This window comes from Cibotium barometz, chromosome 36 (genome assembly GCF_041138505.1).
Source record: "Cibotium barometz isolate CiBa-2024 chromosome 36, ASM4113850v1, whole genome shotgun sequence".
Taxonomy (NCBI): Eukaryota; Viridiplantae; Streptophyta; class Polypodiopsida; order Cyatheales; family Cibotiaceae; genus Cibotium; species Cibotium barometz.
In genome coordinates, this window is record NC_141081.1 from 19,955,927 (window position 1) to 19,965,740 (window position 9,814).

Here is a 9,814-nt window from a genome sequence, read left to right on the forward strand (position 1 = left end):
GGAAGGAAAGATGAAAGGCTTAGGAGAAGAAAGAATTTCTGCTAGTCTTGCAGCTCCAAACAAGAGGGTAATTCTTTGTTGGAAGAAAATCTTCTGACTCAGGATTATGTGAACGAAAACATAATACGGGGGATGTTGGTAAGGTTCATCCGTTCGAATTGGGCGATTGGGATGGAACATCTTAAAGTAAAAGAATATAGCAATCACTTACAAGAGGATAAGATACATGGGATTTGCTTTTTGATAAGAGATTAAGAGTAATTTAATCATTATTAAGAAGAAATAATGGCCAAAAGTCTATAAAAACAAAGATACACAGAGAATTGCAGTTTTAAATCCATATAGACTATACAAAAGAGGACTACATAAGTACATAGAGCTTGAAGAGAGATTTGTGCCTATATAAAAACTTTTGAAAACGGGCAACCGAGCGAAAAGTTATGAGCATTTTACTACAAGACTATAAAACTGCCAAAATTTGCCTAAAAGTTAGCAAATTTGGGAGAAATTCTGATCATCAATTAAGTAAAGGATTAAGAAATTAGTTACATGAGTGGAAAGAGCATATAAAGAGCTTCCTAGCCATATGATCAATTTTAGAAACCAATACCCGAGTGATGAGTAATTACCAGTTGAAATTTGGGTATTAGACCACAAAAACTGCACTTTCCTCTCTTTGCATGAAACCTCAATTTTCACATAGCCTCTTGCCTTTCATCTCCTTCATGATTCAAGCTAGAGGGTAAGGGTTAACATTGCTCAGCGGACAATCGTAAAGATTTACCTATGGTCCCCAAAGTCTTTCCATATGCTCATTACCACTAAAACCATTGGTACCTCCAAAGGAGGGCGGCAATAAGGCAAGGGCTACCTTGAGAAGTCACAGGCCCACCAAGATAATAACTCCTTATCCCACTTATCATGAATCATCAAAGAGGTCCAAAATTGGGTTAAGCATGAGGAGATAATGCTAAATGAGACATTCACATGTAAAGAGAGTGTTTGAAGATAAGAGAATGGCAATGACACAAAATGCTCAATTGAGGAGGCTTCATTCCTTCAATTTGAAAGGGAGAGGAGGTCTCCTTTTATAGGTGGAGAATCTCCCTCTCTTCCATTGTTACAAACTACAACATAAAAATCTTCAACCCTTCAGTTTGAAAGGGAGAGGAGGTCTCCTTTTATAGGTGGAGAATCTCCCTCTCTTCCATTGTTACAAACTACAACATAAAAATCTTCAACCCTTCAGTGACATAAGGGTAGATGTCACCATCAATTGTCCTCTTAGGCTAAGTCTTCTATTGATTATTAAATTGAAGACTTTTTGACTTTGAAAGTGTGATGAGATAATAGCCAAGTCTAAGTGGCATGTAGGTAGAGATCCCACTTACACATGGCGGAATTCTACTCTTCCATGTAGGCATTCTAGAAGAATCTTTTCCAATTATGCACCTACACACACTCCTCCACATGCCTTCCACACTCCCCAACTTATAGCCTTATGGTGAATACTATATTAATAATACAATTAAAATCCATGTGAGCATGAAGGCCCACTTTTATTTTCCACCTCACTAGCCTATCTACCATACCAAAGTATTTATCAAGCATACTTGTGGCATTTACAATGTGTGCACCCTAAATCAAGTAAAACCATTATATTTGAAGATAGAATGCTATTATAAGGGTAGCCGCTAAGCCGTCGCATCACCATGCTGTTATTCCATTGTGGGCGCCGCAATCTTCTTGGACAAGCTTCTGCCTTATTACCATTGAGAAACCATCAAAATATGTACAAAATTAAAAATGAAAGATATCAAATTTTCATGTCACAGTACTCAACTACTACAACATATAAGGGTCGATCCATAATGTGAACCCAACTAAATGAGCTGGCGCTATAACTATGCCAGTCTCTAGTAATCCAAAATAGCTATCACATAACCTGTCATCCCACTGGCCGCATAGACTCACCCATAATCTCACCAACCATGCCAGTGGTGTAGATGTGGAAGCTATCACCCAGGCGAGTCATCAATGTTGTCTGCCTTAGCACTAGTTGAGCTCGATATCTTAACAAGAACCACCAATCCATTAAATGAGCATCCATCACCATCATGTCATTGCCCCTCTCCAAACAATCATGAAAGATTTGCCTCAAGTGTTGAGCAACATGACACAGTCTCATTAAGAATTTAACTACTGCGCGCCAATGCTACATGGTAACTCTTTTTCAATTCCCCCAAAATCTAACTAATCTTGGTGTATCTATTTGTTTACATGCAGCACCCCTTCTCGCTCCAAGCCATAATCTTTCGCCTTGACTGTCTACACTTTCTCTCTCGTTACACATGCTCTGCACATAGCCATGAAGAATACCATATATTTGCCCAAAGGCCAACTTCTAACCCTAGAAAACCCAACCCCCATATCCAAAACTGACGTACAACCCATCTGTACATCCACACCCCATGAGGTACAATGTACTCCCAAAACCCAACAGTCCCTAGTTCCTTCTTTTGTCTCTGTTTACACACAAGGCAAAGTTACCATTACATTGAAAGGGAAGCCACCATCTATGGCAAATGTCTAGGCCCTCGTAGAAGTTTCTATAGTGAAGGCCAGTCATCTGGCAGTGGCAGTAAAGATCCTTACAACAAAGGGAGAACAGCCTGAAAGGGAACCACCTTCTTCACAACACTGGAGATCAATGAATGGGTTTCAAAAGCTCACTCCTGGCTATGCCAACAGCCAGCATGATAGTCATAGCTTTGATGACAAACACAGTCACTTTGAGAGGACAAAGAACCTAGCATTTTGGAAGATGGATACAACAACAATGACACCAAAAGACAAATTACAAGAAGATAGTCTGGTTCTAAAGTTACTAACAGCTATAGTAACACGGAGGAACATGCAAACACAAGATCTCATATTCAAGGATCATGGGCAACTCCTCTACTTCCCATCTCTCTGCTCTTACCCGATATATAGCTGGGATATCACTAGCAAAGGAAGAGCCATCCTCACCTCAGAGCATCACTTTGTGCTCTGAAGTAAGTGGTGAAGCTAGGAAAGCGGCAAAAGCAGCGGAAGTGGAGATACCCCCACAGAAGTTGCCAACACTAAATCTGTAGACACCTATCAATATAGGAAGTGTTATGTGCACATTATATATGCATATACTAGGAGGCTAACCCACATTAGGCTTGTGAGCATGGGAGCATGGGAACAAGCTCTAGTGGAGCATGGGTTAGGGATAACCTTAAGGGTTGAGGTTAGGGTCAGGCATCCAAGGGTCACACATGTGAAATGGAGAGTCAAGAGTCACTTGAGGGCCCTCCTATATAATAGGGGCATGGGACACACTCAAGGGATGTTATCTTGAGGCTGGGCTAGGTTATGTTATGTTCTCTTGTGTAGAGCATTGTAACTACTCACCTACCATTTCACACTATAGCTACATGTTGCTAGATTGGAGTCATACCTCTTGATGGTATGGGACATCAAGGTAAAGGTATGATGTACTTCTTTATAATTCATGTGTACATCCCTTGGGTTTGGGGGTGGTCAAGTGGATGAGTTTATGCTTGATTTATGCATGTTTATGCATAACAATTATCTAGAGAGATCTTAGGGATTTAACAGTGTTATTAGAGCAATCTCTAGTTAATTGTTGCTATTTTTTCTTTCTTATTCCAATTTTTAGCATTTTTTAAAAGTAAATTTTAATATTTACTAAATAAAAATATTATTTTATTGATTTATTTTGATGATTATCACGTGGATCGTCAATATGGCAGTTGGAACGCGTGTTTCTTCTATTCAATGGATGAATTGACATTGCGGGGGAATTCCGTGAGTTTAATGCTATTTTTTTCAAATTTTTTTGGTCTTTAAAATAAGCATTTATGGATTTTTTACCAAAATACCACACATTTTATTGCGGATATTTATGGTAGAGTGAATTTCCTAAATTTCTATAATTTTTGGAAATATTTTCTAAAATTTTAGAGCATTTTTATGGAAAAAAGTGTATTTTTAATGCATTTTGGCGGGTTTTTCCGCGGAAATGCTATCGATTTTCTGCCAATTTTCTACTGAAATGCAGTGTGGGGCAGCCAATTGAAGCATTGAATGCTCTCCCGTGTGCGTGGAATTCTCTGCTCCTCTCAAATCTGAATTTCTCTTCTATTTTTCTCTCTCGCGTGTGTGATCGCTTCTTAATAGGCACAAGTTGATTAATTATGATTAATAAAAAGGTTAATTAAATGTTAATTCTCCTCTCTAAAAACAGAGAAGGAGGGGGTGGGAGAGAGAGTAAGAGAATTGGAGATGGAGAGGAGAGAAGAGAGAGAGGAAAGCCTCTCTCTCATTTTTTTTTTCGCAGCTGCAGTGCTGGGCAAAAAATCGCCACCCCCCAAAAAAATAAAAATTTTAAAGGTTTTTAAAACCTTTTCTTTAAAAGCTTTATTTAAAGCTTTTAAATATATTACAAAAGAGTTTTTTTTTCAAAAAAGATTGAAAAAATATAGAAAAAGAGATTTGATTTCTTATCAAAAAAGTTTTTTTTTCTCTGAATTTTTTTTTTCTTGGAGACTAATGGCTTTCCATCTCTCCGGAAACCTATTGGCTTTTCGAATTCCGGGAAATCTTTTGACCTTTCGGATTCCCGAAACTTTTGGCCTTTTACATTCTGATATTTTTTTTTGTCTTTTCATTTTCCCGAAACTATTGGCTTTCCGTATTCTGGGAAAACCATTGGGATTCCGAAATTTTTTGACCGTTTGTATTCTAATGCGTTTGGGGTAAATTAAAATTTTTTTAAAATTCATAAAAATTAGATAAAAGGTTATTTTAAATTTCTAGAAAATGTGGGGTTGGTGATTGCCATGTGGTGTGTCCATTCGCACGCTCGTGGCCATTTAAATTCCTTAAAAAATATATTTTTTGACCAAAAAAATTAGAAAATCCATTAAAATTATAAATTTTCATTGGATTTGAGAATTATTGTGGAATTGGAAATTTTGTGAATAATGGGATTCTCAGGAGAAATTAGGAATATTCTAGAAATTATTTTTAGAAATCGTGGAAATTGGTATTTTTAAAATATCAATGGTATTTTGGTAAATATAATTGCTAAAAAATTTTTGAAAAAATATAGGTTTGGAATGCCATAAGATAGGTTTGGTGGAATTCAAAATTATCGTATTTTGAGGCCTTATAAAATTAGAAAAAAAAAATCATGATAATTATTTTTCTCGAGACTTTAATATTTTCAAGGGTTATTTAATGTTGAAGTACGTTTTCTCACGCTGACATTAGATATATGTGGGTTATTTGTATATTATTAATACGATTGTACCTCATATTAGTAGTTATTTTTGTTTGGATTAATTCTGAACGATGTTTTTATGATTTTTTACCATTGTTTAGCTATTCTTTTTGGACATATGTTCCTTAATTACTTCAATGATGGCTAGAATCTACGTTCAAAGTGTGTCTCGTCTTTGACACTTTTCCATCATAATTTATTTTGCACTTGTTTAAGTGTGGTCTATGCTTAATTTCTTAAGCCTAAGACAAATTCTATCATGGGTTAGTTGATCTATTTGTTTTGGTGGATTTTATTAGACATTTTTCAAAGTTTTATATGGACTCATCAGGTTCTACCTAGATCACTTGTGTCTAGGGGTTTTTAATGGGTACTATACACGTGTTTTACTTGCTTACTTTGGAGTTTTGCTTGAACGACACCACATTCATATACTCCAGATTAATGAGAGTAAGAGTTCTTTAGCAATGGAGCACCTTAAGATGAGCAAGTTTATCATGGCTTTGGATCCCCGGTTGCATGAAAAGTTCTTAGCAAAGATCCCACTAATTTTAAAGAGGCTCTTCGTATTGCTTTGAAGAAGGAGGCCACTCTTCATATTCAGTCCACATTCCAATCTTCTCCGAGTGTGCCGACCCCACCACGAGTAGAGATAGCCTCAACATCTCAGGTACAAGCTCCATCCTTGGATCATAACATTGCACAACTTATGGCAGAATTTGCTGATTTGAAGTTACACTTAGTCAACGCAAGGCCACCTAGGGTTCCACAAGTTGAGGATAAACCTAGGGATAGAAGTAGTGTCACATGCTATGAATGTCAAGAGAAGGGGCACTATCGCACTGAGTGTCCAAAATTGAGAAAAAAAGAGGATAAAAGTTTAGCACTTTTAGAGGAAACATGCTCAGAAGAAGAAGAGGAAACAATGATGCCATTAATGGCAAAAAGGGGTCGTAAAACTAGGAGCCAAGAAGAAGAAGAACAAGAAGATAAATCTGAAGAAGAGGAGAAAAATAAGAAGAAGAAGAAGTCGTCTAGGAGAAAAATTGGACAATCTGACTTTCCTCTTGGACAAGGATCTCTTAGTTATGACCTCTTAACAGATCTTAGGGAGAAAATGGCACAAATCACATTTGGGCAACTTTTGGCACTCTCTCCAAAGCTCAAAAAGGGATGGGGTAAGCTGGCTAGTGACAAGGGAATCTAAGAAAAAGAAGAAGAGGGATGATGGGACTCCTATGGCTCAAAAGGTGGATATTGATGTAGGAGATGATGTGATTGTGATTGATGTCATCATTGAGGGGCAAACAATTTCTAATGTCAATCAATGTCATGAGTGAAAAAACAATGAAAGATGCCGATTTAAAGTTATCTTCTACTAACTCTCCCTATCGCATCAAACTGATAATACTAGGGTGAAAACCTTAGGAATTGTCAAGAATTTGGGAGTGGATGTATGTGGTATTTCTGTGCCTACAACTTTCCAAGTCATTCCTACAAAGCCTAATGCTAGGGCTTACCCATTGATATTGGGTAGGCCATGGCTTTGCCAAGTGAAGGCAATTCAAAAGTGGGAGACAGGTGATCTTATTCTACAAGGTGAGAATAAGAAGGTCCACTACAACATCAAGAGTCGTCGCAAGAAAGTGGTAAGAGATGAACCTTCAACTTCCAAAAGTTCAGAGTCAGAGTCATCCAATGAAGAGGAGACAAGTGGTAGCTCCGAGGATTCCATCTCAGAAAGGGGAGGTGGAGGGAGTTGCATTTGGTCTTTTCCTGGGAAGGGATCGAGGGGATGCTGAAGACAATGGAGCCTTGGAAGGGGAAGCTTCTTCAACCATGTTCAAGAAAGGAGATGTGGACCTCACTAGTCTTTACCAACAGAATGAACTTCTTCTTGAGTCCATAGTAGCAGGTACTGAAAGGGAGAATTACTTAAAAATGTTGGATGGATTTCCTAACCTTTTTGCAAACAGCTACTCACAAGTACGCCAAGTCACCCTAGTAGAGCACAAGATTGATCTCAAGCCCCAAAGTAAGCCAGTGGTACAGCGGCTAAGGCGTTTTGGGAGTAGTACAAGCGGAGGTGCTTAAGAATGAGGTAACTAATTTGCTTGAAGCTGGATTTATTTTTCCAGTAGAGAATTCAGAGTGGATTTCCCCAGTTGTAGTCACTCCCAAAAAGGGTGGAAAATGGCGTGTGTGTGTGGACTTTCGCCCTCTAAATGCATTCACAAAGAGGGATTATTATCCTCTACACTTTCAGGATGAGATTTTGGATCAAGTTGCAAGTCATGAGTTGTATTCTGTGTGTGATGGATACTCTGGATACTTTCAAATCCAGATTTGTGAAGAAGATCAAAGAAAAACCTCATTTATCACCCCTTGGGGAGTGTATGCCTATAGGGTGATGCCATTTGGCTTGACCAATGCACCAGCGACTTTTCAATGCTTCATGAGTCAGATATTTTCACCTTACTTGGGAAAGTTTATAAGGGTCTTTTTGGATGATTTTTGCATTTATTCAAGCTGCATGGATCACTTGGAAAAGTTGAGGTTGGCTTTGCAAAGTATTGATGATGCAAAAGGGTGTCTTAATCCTGGAAAATGCCGCTTGGCACGAAGGAAGGTGGTTCTCTTGGGACATGTTATCTCAGAAGAAGGCATAGAGATGGATCCTGAGAAGGTGCAGGCAATTGTGGCCCTCCCACCACCTACCAATGTAAGGGAGGTAAGGAGGATTTTGGGTAAAAATAAAGTATTAGCAATGCTTTGTTGACATGTTCTCTGAGAAGATGTATCCTATAAATATGTTGATAAAGAAGAATGTTTCTTTCCAATGGGGGCTCGATCAAATTCAATCTTTTTGTTTGCTCAAGGAATGCATGAGTCAAAGTCCAATTGTGCAGCCTCCTAGGTGGGGGGAGGACTTTTATGTGAACCCACGTGTCTCATCACATTCAGTGGGTGCTATACTCTTGCAAAAGGGAGAGCAAGGGCATATGCAACCAGTGTATCCTCCTAGGTGGGGGGAGACTTTTATGTGAACCCACGTGTCTCATCACATTCAGTGGGTGCTATACTCTTGCAAAAGAGAGAGCACGGGCATATGTAACCAGTGTATTATGCAAGCTCACTGATGCCGAGGAGAGGTATGGTGAAATGGAGAAAGGTGATTTGTCTCTTGTTTTTGCAGTAAAGAAGTTCAGGTCATACTTGTTACCTCACCCTTTTTTCTTCCTCACATCTCAACCTTCTTTACAATTCTTGGTCCACAAACCCAATCCTATAGGAGAAAAGTTTGCAAAGTGGATTTGTGAGCTTCAAGAATTCTCTTTCACTTTTATTACAGAAAACACCACTAGGGCAATTTGCTTACAAAGGAAGGAAGAGGAAGAAGGAACAGGAACAAAAGAAGAAGTATATGAAGACTTGGAGACACCACCAACTCCTTTCACTATGCATTTTGATGGAGCCTTTAGCCCTTCCAGGCAATGTGGGACTGGGGGGATAGTTTTATTTGATCCAGAAGGAAAAGAGGGAGGATAGTTTTATTTGATCCAGAAGGAAAAGAGGGGGGATAGTTTTATTTGATCCAGAAGGAAAAGAGGGGGGATAGTTTTATTTGAGCCAGAAGAAAAAGAGGTATGGGCCAAGGGTAGGGAATTTTCAAAGGCTATATCAAATAATGTGGCTGAGTACAATGCATTAATTTGGGGATTAGAATATTGCATAAAAGATGGAATTAAAGAGGTAGAGATTAAAGGGGATTCGCAATTGGTCATCCGACAAATGAAAGGAGAATATAAGGCAAGGAGTCCTAATCTCCAAGAATTGTATAAAAGGGCAATGGAGTTAAAAGAAGCTTTTGAGTTTTGTAAATTTGTGCATGTTAACAAGAAGGATAGTTAAAAGAAGCTTTTGAATTTTGTAAATTTGTGCATGTTAACAGGAAGGATAATTAAAAGGCTGATGAATTGGCTACTAAAACTTTGGCTTCTTTCAAAGTAGCTATTCTTGCATTAATGGATACATGTTGGCCTGAGCTCCAAGATGTTCAAAACTATTTAGATACAGGATACTTCCCTCCTAGATTGAATCCTCAACAGAGACAAAGGCTTACAAGGAAAGCTCATCCTTACATAATTCTAGGGGATATTCTTTATAAGCAAGGTAAGGATAAGATTCTTAGGAGGGTAGTGAGCCTGGAAGAATCTAAAAGGATTATGGAATTATGTCATGAATGTTCAGGTCACTTTGCCTCAGCAGCCCAACTCAGAGGATCCTTAACACAGGTTATTATTGGCCTCGACTCAGCAAAGATGTCTATGAGTGGTGGAGAAGCTGTGAAGTATGCTAGGCATATGGGCATAAGCAATTGGTTCCCAGACCCTTAAACCCTATCCCAGCATATGGTCCATTTGAAAGGTGGAGATTAGATTTTGTGGGCCCACTTCTTCGTTCCTCACATGGGAAGTA